At 35.6% G+C, this 20,239-nt stretch overlaps 1 long non-coding RNA gene across 6 annotated transcripts in view; it reads right to left on the reverse strand.

Annotated features, from left to right (window-relative positions):
* Positions 1-1,053: 1,053 nt before the first annotated feature.
* Positions 1,054-20,239, reverse strand: part of LOC118152825 (uncharacterized) — a 343,181-nt gene continuing 323,995 nt past the window's right edge. For 4 of the 6 annotated variants that reach the window (XR_004741719.3, XR_013525665.1, XR_004741721.3 and 1 more), the window contains one exon: positions 14,192-20,001. This is a non-coding gene — a long non-coding RNA (uncharacterized LOC118152825). Of the gene's footprint in view, positions 6,821-14,191; positions 20,002-20,239 lie in introns of those variants that run through there. The other 2 variants (XR_013525668.1, XR_013525667.1) reach the window with 2 other exon arrangements.

Here is a 20,239-nt window from a genome sequence, read left to right on the forward strand (position 1 = left end):
CCATAGTTTATTTATGTTTTCATGTTTTCACTTGATAATTTAATGAATTTGTGATATGACAGTATTAAGACTTTAGAGTATTATAAGTAGGTAAAATAAAAAACAAAAGATTTTGTCTACTAGATAGATAAAATCTCTTAAATATGTAAATGTAAATTTTAAAATGTATGTTTGTCATGTAATGAATAATAAATGTAGATTTTTAAACTAGAATATTAATTGCCAAATTTGAGGTAACATTGTTTGTCCTTGGTTTGCAGAAAAATTATCAAAATATTTGGACGCATTTTTCAAGATATTAATATAAATACATTTTCTAAAAAGATAAACAATAAAAAACTCTTTGATGTTGTATTCATCCCATACTGTGGCAATTCCCTATTTGACAATGAGATTCTAAGTAAGTGTAATATTTTATTTGATAAGTACCGACTATCAATACGTATTGAGTGAAGGCAGAATAAGATATAATTTCTGTCACTCTTTCAATTTGTCTGTCTCTCTCAGGCCTACTATATTGTTTTTAGCAATTATCTTTTTTTTTTTTCTTTTGAGATGAAGTCTCCCTGTGTTGTTCAGGCTGGAGTGTAGTAGTGTGATCCAGCTCACTACAAGCTCTTCCTCCCGAGTTCAAGGTATTCTTCTGATTCAGCCTCCCAAGTAGCTGGTATTACAGGTACCCGCCACCACACCCAGATAATTTTTGTACTTTTAGTAGAGGCGGAGTTTTACCACATTAGCCAGGATTGTCTGTAACTCCTGACTCAAGTGATTCACCCAACTCAGCCTCCTAAAGTGTTGGGATTACAAGCATGAGTCACCACACCAGGCCAAGTTTTAGCAATTAGTTTTCTTTTTTTTTTTAATTGCATTTTAGGTTTTGGGGTACATGTGCAGAACGTGCAAGATAGTTGCACAGGTACACACACAGCAGTGTGTTTTGCTGCATTCCTCTCCTTCACCCACATTCGGCATTTCTCCCCAGGCTATCCCTCCCCAGCTCCTCCCCCACTGTCCCTCCCCTATTTCCCCCAATAGACCCCAGTGTGTAGTACTGCCTTCCCTGTGTCCATGTGTTCTCATTTTTCCTCACCCACCTATGAGTGAGAATATGCGGTATTTCATTTTCTGTTCATGTGTCAGTTTGCTGAGAATGATGTTCTCCAGATTGATCTATGTCCCTACAAAGAACACGAACTCATCATTTTTAATTGCAGCATAATATTCCATGGTGTATATGTGCCACATTTTCCCAGTCCAGTCTATCATCGATGGGCATTTGGGTTGGTTCCATGTCTTTGCTATTGTAAACAGTGATGCAATGAACATTCGTGTGCATGTGTCCTTATAGTAGAATGAGTCCTTTGGATATATACCCATTAATGGGATTGCTGGGTCAAATGGAATTTCTATTTCGAAGGCCTTGAGGAATCGCCACACTGTATTCCACAATGGTTGAACTAATTCTCCCACCACCAGTGTAAAAGTGTTCCTATTTCTCCACATCCTCTCCAGCATCTGTTGTCTCCAGATTTTTTAATGATCGCCATTCTAACTGGTGTGAGATGGTATCTCAGTGTGGTTTTGATTTGCATCTCTCTAATGACCAGTGATGATGAGCATTTTTTCATATGTTTGTTGGCCTCATGTATGTCTTCTTTTGTAAAGTGTCTGTTCATATCCTTTGCCCATTTTTGAATGGGCTTGTTTGTTTTTTTCCTGTAAATCTGTTTGAGTTTTTGTAAATTCTGGATATCAACCCTTTGTCAGATGGCTAAACTGCAAAAATTTTTTTGCTGATTCACTCTAGTGACTGTTTCTTTTGTCGTGCAGAAGCTGTGGGGTTTGATTAGGTCCCATTTGTCTATTTTGGCTTTTGTTGCCAATGATATTGGTGTTTTGGTCATGAAGTCCTTGCCTACTCCTATGTCCTGAATAGTTTTGCCTAGATTTCCTTCTAGGGTTTTTATAGTGCCAGGTCTTATGTTTAAGTCTTTAATCCATTTGGAGTTAATTTTAGTGTAAGGTGTCAGGAAGGGGTCCAGTTTCTGCTTTCTGCACATGGCTAGCCAGTTTTCCCAACACCATTTATTAAACAGGGAATCTTTTTCCCATTGCTTGTTTTTGTCAGGTTTATCCAAGATTGTATGGTTGCAGATATGTTGTGTTGCCTCCGATGCCTATGTTCTGTTCCATTGGTCTATATCTCTGTTTTGGTACCAGTACCATGCTCTTTTGATTACTGTAGCCTTGTAGTATAGTTTGAAGTATGGTAGTGTGATGCCTCCCACTGTGTTCTTTTTGCTTAGAATTGACTTCACTATGTAGGCTCTCCTTTGGTTCCATATGAAGTTCATGGTGTTTTTTTCCAGTTCTGTGAAGAAAGTCGATGGTACCTTGATGGGGATAGCATTGATTCTGTAAATTTGGGCAGTATAGCCATTTTCACGATATTGATTCTTCCTAACCATGAACATGGAATGTTTCTCCATCTGTTTGTATCCTCTCTTATTTCGTTGAGCAGTGGTTTGTAGTTCTCCTTGAAGAGGTCTCTTATGTTCCTTGTAAGTTGTATTCCTAGGTATTTCATTGTCTTTGTAGCAATTGTGAATGGCAGTTCGTTCTTGTTTTGGCTTTAAGTCTGTTATTGGTATATAGGAATGCTTGTGATTTTTTCACATTTATTTTATATCCTGAGACTTTGCTGAAGTTGCTTATCAGTTTCAGGAGTTTTTGGGCTGAGGCGATGGGGTCTTTTAGGTATACTATCATGTCGTCTGCAAACAGAGACAATTTGGCTTCCACCTTTCCTATTTGAATACCCTTTATTTCTTTTTCTTGCCTGATTGCTCTGGCTAGAACTTCCAGTACTATAATGAATAGGAGTGGTGAGAGAGGGCATCCTTGTCTAGTGCTGGATTTCAAAGGGAATGCTTCCAGTTTTTGCCCATTCAGTATGATATTGGCTGTTGGTTTGTCATAAGTAGCTTTTATTACTTTGAGATACGTTCCATCGATACCGAGTTTATTGAGGGTTTTTAGCATAAAGGGCTGTTGAATTTTGTCAAAGGCCTTCTCTGTGTCAATTGAGATAATCATGTGGTTTTTGTTTTTGGTTCTGTTTATGTGGTGAATTACGTTTACAGACTTGTGTATGTTGAACCAGCCTTGCATCCCTGGGATGAATCCTACTTGATCATGATGGATAAGTTTTTTGATGTGCTGTTGCAATCGGTTTGCCAGTATTTTATTGAAGATTTTTGCATCTATGTTCACCATGGATATTGGCCTGAAGTTTTCTTTTCTTGTTGAGTCTCTGCCGGGTTTTGGTATCAGGATGATATTGGTCTCATAAAATGATTTGGGAAGGATTCCCTCTTTTTGAATTATTTGGAATAGTTTTAGAAGGAATGGTACCAGCTCTTCTTTGTGTGTCTGGTAGAATTGGGCTGTGAACCCATCTGGACCTGGGGTTTTTTGTGTGGTAGGCTCTTAATTGCTGCCTCAACTTCAGACCTTGTTATTGGTCTATTCATAGTTTCAGCTTCCTCCTGGTTTAGGCTTGGTAGGACACAGGAGTGTAGAAATTTATCCATTTCTTCCAGGTTTACTAGTTTATGTGCATAGAGTTGTTTGTAGTATTTTCTGATGATGGTTTGAATTTCTGTGGAATCTGTGGTGATTTCCCCATTATCATTTTTTATTGCATCTATTTGGTTGTTCTCTCTTTTCTTTTTTATCAGTCTGACTAGTGGCCTATTTTGTTGATCTTTAAAAAAAAAAACAGCCCTTGGATTTATTAATTTTTTGAAGGGTTTTTCGTGTCACTGTCTCCTTCAGTTCAGCTCTGATCTTAGTTGTTTCTTGTCTTCTGCTAGGTTTTGAGTTTTTTTTATCTTGTTCCTCTAGCTCTTTCAATTTTGATGATAGGGTGTCAATTTTGGATCTCTTCGCTCTTCTCATGTGGGCACTTATTGCTATATATTTTCCTCTGGAGACTGCTTTAAATGTGTCCCAGAAATTCTGGTATGTTGTGTCTTCATTCTCATTGGTTTTGATTCACCGGGGTTGAAATGAAGAAGAAAATACTAAGGGCAGCCAGAGAGAATGGTCGGGTCACCCACAAAGGGAATCCCATCAGACTCACAGCAGATCTCTCAGCAGAAACTCTACAAGCCAGAAGAGAGTGGGGGCCAATATTCAACATCCTTAAAGAAAAAACTTTCAACCCAGAATTTCATATATAGCCAAACTGAGCTTCATAAGTAAAGGAAAAATAAAATCCTTTGCAAACAAACAAGTACTCAGAGATTTTGTCACCACCAGGCCTGCTTTACAAGAGCTCCTGAAAGAGGCACTACACATAGAAAGAAACAACCAGTACCAGCCATTCTAAAAATACCAAATGCTAAAGAACATCAACAAAATGAAGAATCTTCATCAACTAATGGGCAAAACAGCCAGCTAGCATCAAAATGGCAGTATCAAATTCACACATAACAATATTAAACCTAAATGTAAATGGACTAAATGCACCAATCAAAAGACACAGACTGGCAAATTGGATAAAAATCCAAAACCCATCAGTGTGCTGTATCCAGGAAACACATCTCACATGCAAGGATACACAAAGGCTCAAAATAAAGGGATGGAGGAAGATTTACCAAGCAAATGGAGAGCAAAAAAAAGCAGGAGTTGCAACTCTCATCTCTGATAAAATAGACTTTAAAGCAACAAAGATCAAAAGAGACAAAGAAGGCCATTACATACTGGTAAAAGGATCGATAAAACAAGAAGAGCTAACGATCCTAAACATATATGGACACAATACAGGAGCACCCAGATGCATAAGGCAAGTTCTTAATGACTTACAAAGAGACTTAGACTCCCACACAATAATAGTGGGAGACTTTAACACTCCACTGTCAATATTAGACAGATCAACCAGACAGAAAATCAACAAGGATATCCAGGGCTTGAACTCAGACCTGGAGCAAGCAAACCTGATAGACATTTACAGAATTCTCTACCCCAAATCCACAGAATAAACATTCTTCTCAGCACCACATCACACCTACTCTAAAATTGACCACATAATTGGAAGTAAATCACTCCTCAACAAATGCAAAACAACTGAAATCATAACAAACTGTCTCTCAGACAACAGGGCAATCAAATTAGAACTCAGAATTGAGAAACTAACTCAGAACCACACAGCTTCATAAAAACTGAACAACTGGCTCCTGAATGTTGACTGGATAATCAATGAAATGAAGGCAAAAATAAAGATGTTCTTTGAAACCAACGGGAATGAAGACACAACATACCAGAATATCTGGGACACATTTAAAGCAGTGTCTGTGGGAAATTTGTAAGAACAAATGCCCACATGAGAAGCAAGGAAAGATCTAAAATCAATAACCTATCATCAAAATTGAAAGAGCTAGAGGAGCAAGATCAAAAAAACTCAAAAGCTAGCAGAAGACAAGAAATAACTAAGATCAGAGCAGAAATGAAGGAGATTGAGTCACAAAATTTCTTCAAAATGATCAACAAAATAGACAGACCACAAATCAGATTAAGAGAAAAGAAAAGGGAGAAAAATTCAATAGATGCAATAAAAAATGATAAAGGGGATATCTCCACTGATTCCACAGAAATAAAAACAACAATCAGAGATTACTAAAAAAACTCTATGCACATAAACCAATAAACCTGAAAATAATGGATAAATTCCTGGACACTTGCACCCTCCCAAGCCTAAAGCAGGTAGAAGTTGAAACCTCGAACAGACCAATAACAAGGGCTGAAGTTGAGGAAGCAATTAATAGCCTACCCACCAAAAAAAGTCCAGGTCCAGATAGGTTCACAGCTGAATTCTACCAGATATACAAAGAGGACAAAAGAGAGCCTGCATAGCCAAGACAATCCTAAGCAAAATGAACAAAGCCAAAGGCATCACCCTACTTGATTTCAAACTATACTACAAGGCTACAGTAATCAAAACATCATGGTACTCATACCAAAACAGAGATGTAAACCAATGGAACAGAACAGAGGCTCTGGAGGCAATGCCACACATCTACAACCATCTGATCTTTGACAAACCTGACAAAAACAAGCAATGGGGAAAGAATTCCCTGTTTAACAAATGGTGTTGGGAAAACTAGCTAGTAGTGTGCAGAAAGCAGAAACTGGACCCCTTCCTGAAACCTTACAGTAAAATTAACTCCAGATGGATTAAAGACATAAACGTAAGACCTAACACCATAAAAACCGTAGAAGAAAACCTAGGCAAAACCTCTCAGGACATAGGCATAGGCAAGGACTTCATGACTAAAACACCAAAAGCATTGGCAACAAAAGCCAAAATAGACAAATGGGACCTAATTAAACTTCAGAGCTTCTGTACAGCAAAAGAAACAATCATTAGAGTGAACCAGCAACCAACAGAATGGGGAAAAAAATTTTGCAATCTACCCATCAGACAAAGGACTAATATCCAGAATCTACAAACAACTAAAACAGATTTACAAGAAAAAAAACCCCACCCAAAAGTGGGTGAAGGATATGAACAAACACTTTCAAAAAAAGACATATATAAGGCCAACAAGCATATGAAAAAATGCTCATCATCACTCATTATTAAAGAAATGCAAATCAAAACTACATTGAGATACCTCATGTCAGTTAGAATGGCATTCATTAAAAAATCTGGAGACAACAGATGCTGGAGAAGATCTGGAGAAATAGGAACACTTTTACACTGTTGGTGGGAGTTCAGCCATTGTGGAAGACAATGTGGTGATTCCTCAAGGACCTAGAAATAGAAATTCTATTTGACCCAGCAATCCCATTACTGGATATATACCCAAAGAATTATAAATCATTCTATTATAAAAACACAGGCACACATATGTTCATACCAGCACTGTTTCCAATAGCAAAGACCTAGAACCAACTCAAATGCCCATCAATGATAGACTGGACAAGGAAAATGTGGTATATATACATCATGGAATACTACATAGCCATAAAAAATGATGAGTTTGTGTCCTTTGTAGGGAAATGAATGAATCTGGATACCATCATTTTCAGCAAACTGACACAGGAACAGAAAATCAAACACCACATGTTCTCACTTATAGGTGGGTGTTAAATGATGAGAACACATGGACACGGGGGAGAAGCATCACACACTGGAGTCTGTTGTGGGAGGCAAAGGGAGGGACAGCGGTGGAATGGGGAGGTCAGGGAGGGATAACAAGGGAGAAATGCCAGATAAGTGATGGGGGGATGAAGCAGGAAACCACATTGCCACGTGTGTACCTATGCAACAATCCTGCATTATCTGCAGACGTACCACAGAACCTAAAGTACAATAAAATAATAATAATAAAAGATTACCTTTTTTACCATAAATTTTAAAACTTAAAAATTATGAATGCAGGCCAGGTGTGCTGGCTCACACCTGTAATCTTAGCACTTTGGGAGACCAAGATGGGTGGATCATCTGAGGTCAGCAGTTCAAGACCAGCCTGGCCAACATGGTGAAATCCCATCTCTATTAAAAATACAAAAATTAGCTAGGCATGGTGGTAGGTACCTGTAATCCTAGCTACCCAGGAGGCTTAGGCAGGAGAATCACTTGAACCCAGGGGTCAGAGGTTGCAGTGAGCAGAGATGGCACCACTGCCCTCCAGCCTGGATCACAGAGTGAGACTGTCTCAAAAAAAAAATTAAGGCAGAAAAAGAGATTATATAGATTTATGTACCTGCCTAAGACTTAATTTTTTACATTTTAAATGACATGAACAAGTGTGATACTGCTGATCTAGTATACTTAGTAAATCTCTTAGGTTACTTAGAAATACATATCTAAAAGCCTTCCCTTCCTCTGTAATGGTAACTTGTGTTGCTCTATTAAACTGAAAGCATAATGTGAATAATCATTTAAAATGTACTAAGGTGTAAAACATTCCCAGTTAACAGCTTATTCTGAGAATAAGCCATCATGGAAAAATACATTTCCTGCTGAAAAGATCTGATTTTGCCACCTGCCCAGGCCACCTGCTTTTTCTACATTCTGCAATATATCTCATAGTCTTGCTTTCTTCTTCCTGTTTAACAAACCTTTCTGTTTTTTATGTAAAGTGCCTGCAGATCGTGAGGTCAGAGCATTCTCACTATTGAAATGATCTTTTGTTAAAATATACTTTTAAATTTATTTTATTTTTACTTGACAAATAATAATTGCATATATTTATACTGTGATGCTTTGATGTGTGCCTGCATTGTGGGATGACTAAATCAAGCCAATTAATGTATGCATCCATATATTGCAATAGTCTTTTTGAAACAGTCTCTGCTTATATTGAGTCCAGATTTGTTTGTATTTGACAAGAATTTGGACTTTTTATAAATGTCAAGCATTTTTACAAGCATTATCCTTTTTCCTTTTACACTTTACAGAGAACTATAAAATAAAGTTCTTTATAAATAGAATAATTTTATAGATGAATGTATTTATACATGTATATGTGTGTATGTTTGTGTATAGATAGCAATAGAGAGATATAAAGATAAAGTTTTTGAAAATACATAACTAAAAGATGAAGTCAATATCCTTTATATCCTTTATTTTATTCATCTATTTATTTTAACTTGCAAAGCATCAGTGACTTTCCTAAGCTCAATAGCAGTGTAGGAAATCGAAAAACACTAGTCTAGTCAGAAATATATTACTTCAAAACAACTTGACATTTTCCACAGCTCTCAATACTCTTAGCTTCATTTTAATTCAAGATTCTTGTACTTTCTCAGAGTGGATAATGTGATAGTCATAAAACAGAAATTTAAAGATGTAGAAACACAAATTTTTATGTCAGTCATGTATATAACTATTAGAATATTACAGTAAATGGCAATTTCTGGGAGGAAACAAAACTTATCAAATAAAAATAAAAAGTAAAATAATCCTTATCCATCAAACATGAATTTTCTAAATATAAACATATATTCAAATGCATAGTTAGATAACAGCAAGTGCAAATTTAAGATTGAAAAGTACTTGAACTTAAAGCATTACTTTTTTATGAAAATAGCTTGATATATTTGTGTTTATTATAATACATTATAGCATTCACAAAATTGTCTTATTAAGAGCATACTTATTAAGATCTAATACACATTCCATAAAAGTCAATATTTATAGTTTACTCTTCAGTTGTTTTTAGCATCTTCATAGTAGTAGTAAATCATTACCACTTCCTAATTTTAGAATATCTTCCTACTCCCATATAGAAATTCTATATCTTTAGTAATTGCTTCCTTTCCCCTATCCCTTACAACCACTTTCAGTTATTATGAATTCGTCTATTAGTTATATTTAAGTAAATTTCATTTAGTATTTGTTTTTTGTTGTTACTACTTTCAATTATTATAGTTTTCAAAATTTATTTGTGTTGTAGCAATTGATGTTTTTACATACATCTTATACACTGCAATTTTTTTTTTTAAACAGAGTTTCACTCTTGCTGCTCAGTCTGTAGTGCAGTGGTGCCATCATGGCTCACTGCAACCTCTGCCTCTCAGGTTCAAGCAATTCTCCTGTCTCAGCTTCCTGAGTAGCTGGAAAGACAGGCGCCTACCACTATGCCTGGCTAATTTTTGGTATTTTTAGTAGAGATGGGTTTCACCATGTTGGCCAGGCTGGTCTCAAACTCCTGACCTCAGGTGATCTGCCTGCCTAGGCCTCCCAATGTGCTGGGTTTAAAGGTGTGAGCCACTGCACCTGGCCATTACTTTTCATAATATATTTTAATAGATTGTATAATATTTCTCTATCCAAAAACATGTCATCTACAGGGGTTGACTTACTTCTTTTTCAACTGGATGCCTTTATTTCTTTCTCTTCCCTAACTGTCCTTCCTGCTAGTACAATGTTGATTAGAAATGGTGGAAGCCAACCTTCTTGTCTTGTCCCTAATTTATGGGGAAAGTTTTAAGTCTTTCACCATTAACTACAACTTTAGCTATAGATTTTCCAAACATGCTTTTTCTCAGGTTGAAAAAGTTTTCCTAGCTTGTTATTGTTCTTGTGATAAAAATTTTAGATACACTTTGTTAATTGTTGTTATTGGTTTAATGTGACAATCACATGTGTTTTTAAATTTAATTTTATATATGCATTATGTGACATCAATTAATTTTCATTGGTTGAACCAAACTTGCATTCAAAAGATAAATCCCAACTAATCATAATGTATATTTTTATATTTTTATTACTTAAGTTTTTTGATATTGTATTGAGGATTTTTTGTCTCCAGATTCATAAGGGATTCCAATCTGTAGTTCTCCTTCTTGTAATATCTTTGTTTAAGTTTGTATCAGGGTGACGTGTCCTCATAAGGTGTGAAGCGTTCCCACCATTTCTATCTTTGGAAAGTTTTTGAGAAGAATTATGCTAATATTTCTTTCTTTTTTTTTTATTGTACTTTAGGTTCTGTGGTACATGTGCTGATCATGCAGGGTTGTTGCATAGGTACATATGGCAAGGTGGTTTGCTGCCTCCATTACCCCATCATCTATATTTGGCTTTTCTCCCCACATTATCCCTCCCCACCCTCCCCAATCCCCCTGTTCCTCCTCTAGCCTCCCCAACAGACCCCAGTGTGTGATGCTCCCCTCCCTGTATCCACGTTTTCATTGTTCAACACCCACCTATGAGTGAGAACATGCAGTGTTTGATTTTCTGTTCTTGTGTCATTTTGCTGAAAATGATGGCTTCCAGATTCATCCAAGTCCCTATAAAGAACACAAACTCATCAATTTTTATGATTGCATAGTATTGCATGGTGTATATGTGCCACATTTTCTTTGTACAGTCTTTCACTGATGGGCATTTGGGTTGATTCCAAGTCTCTGCTATTGTAAACAGTGCTGTGATTAACATATGTGTCCACGTGTCTTTATAACTGAAAGTTTTATAATCCTTTAGGTAAATACCCAGTAATGGGATTGCTGGGTCAAATGGAATATCTATTTCTAGGTCCTTGAGGAATCACCACACTGTCTTCCACAATGGTTGAGCTAATATGCACTCCCACCATCAGTGTAAAAGTGTTCCTATTTCTCCACATCCTCTCCAGCATCTGTCATCTGCAGATCTTTTAATAATCACCACTCTAACTGGCATGGGATGGTAACTCAATGTGGTTTTGATTTGCATTTCTCTAATGACCATTGATGATGAACATTTTTTCATATGTTTGTTGGCCTCATATATGTCTTCTTTTGAAAACTGCCTGTTCATATCCTTCACCCACTTTGCAATAAGTTTGTTTGCCTTTTCTTGTAAATCTGTTTTAGTTCTTCATAGATTCTGAATATTAGCCCTTTGTCAGATGGGTAGATTGCAAAAAATTTTTTCCCATTCTGTTGGTTGCCAGTTCACTCTAATGATTATTTCTTTTGCTGTACAGAAGCTGTGAAGTTTAATTAGGTTCCATTTGTCTATTTTGGCTTTTGTTGGCAATGTTTTTGGTGTTTTAGTCATGAAGTCCTTGTCTATGCTTATGTCCTGAGTCATTTTGCCTAGGTTCCTTTCTAGGGTTTTTATGGTGTTAGGTCTTATATTTAACTCTTCAATCCATCTGGAGTTTATTTTAGTGTAAGGTGACAGGAAGGGGTCCAGTTTCTGCTTTCTGCACGTTGCTAGCCAGTTTTCCCAACACCACTTGTTAAACAGGAAATCCTTTACCCATTGCTTGTTTTTGTCAGGTTTGTCAAAGATTAGATGGTTGTAGATGTGTGCTGTTGCTTCTGAGGACTGTGTTCTGTTCCATTCGTCTATGTCTCAGTTTTGGTACCAGTACCATGCTTTTTTGATTACTGCAGCCTTGTAGTGTAGTTTGAAGTCAGGCAGCATGATGTCTCCAGCTTTTTTCTTTTTGCTTAGGATTGTATTGGCTATGCAAGCTCTCTTTTGTCCTCTTTGTGTCCATGTTTATTCAAAGTTTTGCACCTATCTGTAAGTGAGAACATCTCATATTTGGTGGTGTATTCCATTATTAATTCATTTAGGATTATGGCCTCTAGCTGTACCCACATTGCTGGAGAAGGCATGTTTCATTATTTATTCTTATGGTTGCATAGTATTCTATGATGTGTATGTATCATAGTTTCTTTATCAAGTCCACCATTGATGGAGATGTAGGTTCATTATATGTGTTTACTATTGTGAACAGTGCTGCAGTTAACATACACATACATGCACCTTTGTGGTAGAATAATTTATTTCTTTTGAGTAAATACCTAATACTGCAATAACAGGGATGAATAGTTCTGTTTTAAGGTATCTGATAAGTCTTCAAACTGCTTCTGATTGTAGCTGAACTAACTTGCATTCCCACCAAGAGTGTATAAGCATTCCCTTTTTCCTACAACTTCACCAACATCTGTAACTTTTGTTACTCCAATAGCCATTCTGACTGGTTTGAAATGGTGTCTCATTGTAGCTTCATTAGCATTTCTCTGATTAGTGATATGGAGCATCTTTCCATATGTTTGTTGGCTACTTGTATGGCTTCCTTTAAGAAGTGTCTATTCACCACTTTTAATGGTGTTATTTGGCTTTCACTTGTGGATATGTTTAAGTTTCTTACAGATTTTAAATATTAGACTTTTGTTGGGTAGTTCACATTATCTCCCACTCTGCAGTTTATCAGTTTATTTTGTAATAATTTACTCAGCTACGTAGAACCCTTTAGTTTAATTAGGTCTCACTTGTCGGTTTTTGCTTTTGTTGTAATTCCTTTTGGCATCTTTGTTATAAAATCTTTGCCAAAGCCCCACTCCAAAATGGAATTACCTAGATTTTCTTCCAGAGGTTTTTTTAAATTTTTTTTTTAGATGGAGTTTCGCTCTTGTTACCCAGGCTGGAGTGCAATGGCGCGATCTCGGCTCACTGCAACCTCCGCCTCCTGGGTTCAGGCAATTCTCCTGCCTCAGCCTCCTGAGTAGCTAAGATTATAGGCACACGCCACCATGCCCAGCTACTTTTTTGTATTTTTAGTTTAGCGGTTTCATCATGTTGACCAGGATAGTCTCGATCTCTTGACCTCATGGTCCACCCGCCTTTGCCTCCCAAAGTGTAGGGATTACAGGCTTGAGCCACCATGCCTGGCCTCTTCCAGAGTTTTTTATAGTTTTAAGTTTAAGTGTTTAATTCATCTTGAGTTGATTTTGTACTTGGTGAAAGGAAGGGGTCCAGTTTCAATTTTCTGCATATGACTGGCCAGTTTTACCAGCATCATTAATGAATGGTGTTAAATCAAAGTTAATCTAAAGCTGCCTCCTTAAATATTTTAAGTTCAGCCTTAAAGTTTCTCTCTACATAATAAAGTATAATCTAAATGGAGGTATAAATAAAATGTAACTTACTCTGTGCCGATCGTCAAGTTTTGGAGAATCAAAAGGGGCTAACTATTCAAACCATGTTGAAGTAAGGTAAACACTGATTTTTTGTTTAACCAATCTAGCTGTTTCTCTATCTGACTTCTATTTTCTGTATCTCACTTTCCTTTTCCTGTCTATAAATCTTATTGCACCATGTGGCTTCCCTGGAGTTTCTCTGAGCCTACTCTGGCTCAAGAGTCTGCCTTATTCATGTAATTGTTCAATTAAACTCTGTTTAAATTTAATTTAGCTAAGGATTTTCTTTTAACAATAGAGTCCTTTTCTGATTGCTTATTTTTGTTAACATTTTCAAAGATCAGATGACTGCAGATTTGTGGCTTTCTGAATTCTCTACCTGTTCCTTTGATCCATGAGTCTGTTTTGTTTGTTTGTTTGTTTTTTGTTTTGGTTGTTGTTTTGTTTTACCAGTACAATACTATTTGGTTACTATCATCTTGTAGTCTAGTTTGAAGTCAGGTAGTGTAATGTCTCTGGCTTGTTTGTTTTATTTGCTTTACTTAGAATTGCTTTGCCTATTTGGGCTCTTTTTTTTGTTCCATATGAATTTTAGAATAGTTTTTTTCCCTAATTCTGTGAAAAATGACATTGGTAATTTTATAGAAATAGCACTGAATCTGTACATGGCTTTAGGTGAATGGCCATTTAGGCAATATTGTTTCTTCCCATTCATGAGTGTGAAATGTTTTTTCATTTGTTCGTGGTGTCATCTCTCATTTCTTTCAACAGTTTTCTATACATCACATTGTAGAGATCTTTCGCCTCTCTTATTGCTATATTGGTAGGTATTTTATTTCTTTCACCTCTTTTGTGGCTGTTATGAATGGGATTGCATTCTTGATATGGCTCTCAGCTTGGCTATTACTGTATAGAAATACTACTAATTTCTTATACTGATTTTGTACACTGAAACTTTACTAAAGTATTTTACCATTTCCAGGGGCAGAAACAATAGTTTTATGGATATAGAATCATATTATCTGTGAAGAGAGAGAGTCTAACTTCCTCTCTTGCTATGTAGATGTCCCTTATTTCTTTCTCTTGCTTGACTGCTCTGGCCAGGACGTCCAGTACTGTGCTGAATATGACTTCTGAGAGTGGGCATCCTTGTTTTCTGGTTAGGAAGGGGAATCCTTCCAGCTTTTGCCTATTCAGTATGAGGTAGGCTGTATGTTTTTCATAGATAGCTCTTATTAGTTTGAGATATGTTCCTTTAGTGCCTAGTTTGCTGAGGGTTTTTTAATGGAAAGGGATGTTGAATTTTATCAAAAGTCATTTCTGCATCTATAAGACCATCATTTGGTTTTTGTTTTTAGCTCTGTTTATGTGACGGATCTAATTTATTTATTTCCATGTGTTGGAACAATCTTGCATTGCAGGGATAAAGCCTGATTGATTGTGGTGCATTCGCTTTTTGATTTGCTGCTAGATTTTATTTGCTAGTGTTTTGTTGAGGATTTTTGCATCTATATTTGTCAATGATATTGGCCTAAAGCTTTCTCTTTTCATTGCCCTCCTACTCGATTGTTTCTTTATAGTTTCATTGTATTGGTACCAGCACTTCTTTAGAAGAGTGTAGAATTCTGGTAGAATTCATCTGTAAATCAGTCCAGTACAGGGCTTTAAATTTTATCAAGTGATTTTTCTGCATCTATTGAGATAAATATAGGCTTATGGTTCTTCATTCTGTGGATTTGATATGTCACATTTACTGATTTGCACATCCCCCCATCGTTGCACCCCTGGTATAAATCTCATTTCCTCATGTTGTGTTATCTTTTTAATGTGCTGTTGGATTCTGTTCACTAGTATTTTGTAGCTTTATTTCTGGGTTCTCTATTCTGTTCCATTGATCAAGGTGTCTATTTTCATACCAGTACCATTATGTTTTGATTACTAAAGCTTCATAGCATAATTTGAAATCAGGTAATGTGATGCCTCCAGCTTTGTTCTTTTTACTTAGAATTCCTTTGATTTTTATTACCTTTTCTCTTCTAATTTTCATTTTGGTTGACTCTTGCTTTTTTCTACTTCTTTTAGGTACATAGATTGTTTATTTTGAATCACTCTACCTTTTTGATATAGGAGTTTATTACCATAAACTTGCCATTTATTACAGATTTTGCTTTATTCCATAGGTTTTGTTATGTTCTGCTTTGTATTTAAACTATTTCACAAAATTTTAAAATTTTCTCCTAAGTGTCTTCCTAGATCCAGTGGTCATTCAGGAGCATGTTGTTTGATTTTCATATATTTCTACAGTTTTGAAGTTCTTTTAAATATTGAATTCTACTTTTATTCAATTGTAGTCAGAAAAGATACTTTATATGATTTTAATTTTGTAAAATTTGTTGAGACATGTCCCAACATATAGTCTATCCTGGAGAATGTTCTATGTGCTGATGAGAAAAATACGTATTCTGTAGCTGTTGGATGAAATGTTCTGTAAAATGTGTTAGATCCATTTTGTTCTGAAGTACAGTTTAAATCTAATGCTTCTCCCATTGATGGAGTCCTTTGTGGGAACGTGGAACCCTGGTGTCACTCAGTCTTTCCCTGGACTGGGGAGCCTCTATAGGCTCGCAGCCTTTCCTGGCCAATCAGGCTACCTTCTTTCTCCCTTTTTTCCTTGTTGCCTTAGAGGTTTTCTGTGATTTTTCTGCTGAATTCCAGCATTCTCTTAGGCAATCTATTTGAAGTACAATTATCTACTCACTATTTTGATTCTTCTTTGTGAAGGAGGTGAGTGGCAAATTCCTCTAGTCAGCCACCATCTATTTCTTCTTGAGTGCATTTAGTTAGCTTGTGCCTTTCTAGGAATTTGTTCATTTCATCTAGGTTATCTAATTTGGTGGCAAACACTTGTTAATAGTATTAGCTTATAATTTTCTTTTGTAAAACTTGTAGTAATGTTCATCTTCTCATTCCTGACTTTTGTAATTTGAATTATCGACCTCCTTTCTATTTCTCTCTCTCTTCTTTCTTGGTAAATCTAGCTAAGGATTGCCAATTTTGTTAACATTGCTGACAAATGTTGATTTCATTAATTTGCTCCCTTTGTTTCTTTATTATCTATTTTATTTCTGCTCTAATCTTTATTATTTTTATCCTACTTTCCGTGGGTTTAGTTTTTATTTCTTATATTTGTTTTCTAAGGTGGAAATTTTGACTATTGGTTTAGTATCTTTCTTCTTATTTAACATGGGTGATTCCAACCACAAGTTTTTCTCTAAGTACTGCTATAACTGCATTCCATAATTTTTAAATATAGTGTTTTTTGGTTTTGTTTTTCTTGATCTTAAACTACATATATTTTTTCTTATGTATTCATTTTTATTTGTTATTTAGGAGGGTGCTGTCTAATTTTCACATATCTGCACATTTCCCAAATTACATTTTTATTCATTTTTAATTTTTCTATTATTATATATCCTGCCATATGCAGAAGAATAAAATTGGACCTCCATCTCTCATTTTATACAAAAAATCAACTCAATATGCACCAAATGCTTAAATATAAGTCTTTACACTTTAAAAATACTAGAAGAACACCTAGAGAAAACTCTTCTGGATATTGGCCGAGGCTAATAATTTATGACTAAGATGTCAAAAGCATAAGCAACAAAATGAGAAGTAGAAAAATGGAAGTTGAACTAGAAAGCTTCTAAAAGTAAAATAAATAAATAGATAAATAGTCATCATCATCAACAGAGTGAACAAACAACTTGCAGAATGAGAGAAAATGTTTGCCGACGGATGAATTCAACCAGGGGCTGATATATAGAATTTACAAGGAATGCAAACAACTCATTGAAAACAATAATAAAAACAAATAACTCCAGTAAAAAGTGAGCAAGGAACATGAACATACTTTTGGCAAAAGAAAACATGCAAGTGGCCAAGAAATGAAAAAAAATGCTCAACATCACTAATCATGAGAGAAATGCAAATTAAAACCACAATAAAATAGCATCTCACACCAGTCAGAATAGCTATTACTAAAAGTCGAAAAATAAGAGATGGTGAGGATGCAGAGAAAAGGGAATGCTTGTACTGTATACTTTTGGTAGAAATGTAAACTAGTAAAACCTCTGTGAAAAACAGTACAGAGATGATTCAAGAATTAAAATTAGAACTACCATTTGATGTATCAATCACACTACTAATTATACATACAAAAGAAAAAAAATCATTACTTAAAAGATACCTGCATGCATATGTTTATCACAACACTATCCACAATAGCCAAGATACAGAATCCACCTAAGTGCCCACCAACCGATGATTGTATTAAAAATGTGATGTGTGTACATATACATACACATAAAATGGAACAATTCATCCATAAAATGTAATACAATCATGTATTTTGTAGCAGCACAAATGGAACTGGAGTCTAGTATTTTAAGTAAAACAATGCATAAATAGTAAGTCCAAAACCATCTATTCTTACTTATAAGAGGGAGCTAAATGATGGGTCCACCTGACAGTAAAAAAAACAGTTATTAGAGACTTGGAAAGATAGGAGCATAGAAGGGGGTAGGGGATGAGAAATAACTTAACGGGTATGATGTAAACTATTTGGGTGATAATTACACTACAATTATTTTTCACCACCACATAATATATCTATGTAAAAAAAACTGCACTTTTACCTCTTCCACTCATAGAAATTTTAAGATTTTGCTCCACCAATATGCAACATTGCCTTAGCATATTTTTCAAACCAAACTGTATGTCTAGATTCTAAGATTTATTTTCAAATTATGGAAGGCAGAATTCATTATATTATGTAATACATAGTGTTAGTCATCTATATCTTTTCAGTCAACAATATAACTTGATCTCAGTGTATTCCATTTTATTGTATATAATTATAAATTTATCTACTTCATGCTTTTAATAATCCACATAAATCTCTTTCTGAAGAAGCTTTATAATTTATTAAAACTGCCCTTCAAAACTATGAGACAGTAACAGTCATGGATTGTCAGTTTGTGACAATTCTATTTTTAATGTAGTTTACTGGAGTCAAAACACAATTTTTTTCCTACAACTATTTGAGAGTCAGTAGAATGCCTATTCTCTTCTTTATTTCTTAGGGTTTTTTTTTTTTTTGATGCTCAAACATGTTAGAAAACATTTTTACTTTTATACTTGGAGTGCCTCAAAAAGAAACCAACCCAGCCCAGCATTCTCACACAAATACCATGTTTACTAGAAGTTGCCAACTGACAGTGAATTAGTTTCAAACATAAGTATTGAGAAAAAATTTAACAGGTAATCTTTCACAATTAACCTTTAACTAATAGGTAACTTTCAAATTATTTAAAATACATGTATCTCCCATCTACCAAAAATTTTCTGAGAAATGACACATACTGCAACAATTTAATAGAAAATACTGTTTTCCTAGGACTACCTTTGCCTTTACGAAGACTGCTTTATTTTTTTAGTCATTGTACACTGAAAGAAAGGAGAGAATTACCACTCCATGTCTGTGAAATATTGGCAGTGTATTACTTAGGATTAGTTCAGCTGCAAGTAAAAAGCAGAAAACAAAACAAATAATAGCAACAATGAAAGCAAATAAGAAACAAAGGCAAAACAAAAATACAGTAAGAATTAACACAGATAACATAGTGGAATTTTCTTAGGTTGTTTACTCAAATACCACCAAATAGCCTGTTCAGTGATCCACATTTTCACATTTTTGTTTCCTTAAGTACTGTGATTGGTCATATTCTGCTTTTCTCTTCTCTTTCTTCTTAGCCTACGTTTTAGGTATTTCTGATTGGATCACTTGCAGTAATCTTCTATATTTAGAACATATACCTGTGCAAGCCAGAAATATTTATAAAACTACTTGCTTTCACTATCCATGCAGAATTTTTAGCTGTGTTTACATGAATTGATTCCATCATAAGTTCAGAGACACTGACCATAAACCGTCAGTGAACAATGCTCTGAAACACTGCAACATTTTCCTATTCCATTAATCTCTCTACAATCCTTTTTAAACTCAATTTAAGTCTTGATAAAACTGGGTAACCCCAATTTCTTCCTTATTTTCAGCCGAAAAAAAATGTGTCCTAGTTCATAATCAAATAAAAAAACACTGCCATAGAAGCCCTGGGATCACCCAGAGCATGGCAGAGGATGGCCAGAAAACAGAGAGAGCAGAGAGCTGACAGACAGGATGACCAGTTGTAGAGAGGAGTACCCTCTTCGCCGAGAGCTGCGGAGTAAACCCACCAGCAGAGGGGAGCTACCCTCTCTGCTGAGAGCTTCAGAGACCTGCAGAGAGGTCAGATGACTTGCCGGCAGGGAGGAACCACCCTCTTCAGGGCCTCCTCTTTGCTGATAGTTGAACACTAGACAGTATGACCTGCAAATAGAGAGGAGCTACCCACCTTTACGAGATGTTCAATGAAACTCTTCTTCACCCATCTGTTGCCTCTGTACCTCATTCTTCCAGGACATAGAAGAAGAACTCAGGCAAAAGTGCCATCGCCACAGAGGTTTCTGGCCAGAAAAATTGAAACCCCAGAAATTCAGTAATAACATTTAAGAGCTATATTACTTTCTGCATATTGTCATTCACAATTTTACATGTTTTATGTTTTTTTTTCTTTTCAACAATTCACTGTTTTTTCCTTCCTGTCCAACCTTTTTCTGTAGATGAAATACAAATGCAAACCCTTCTCAAGTGTCATCATGGTCTCCCAATGTCTTTATGTATTTATTTCTTTTCATGATACAT

The sequence above is a fragment of the Callithrix jacchus genome, chromosome 1 (assembly GCF_049354715.1).
Source record: "Callithrix jacchus isolate 240 chromosome 1, calJac240_pri, whole genome shotgun sequence".
NCBI classification, from domain to species: domain Eukaryota; kingdom Metazoa; phylum Chordata; class Mammalia; order Primates; family Cebidae; genus Callithrix; species Callithrix jacchus.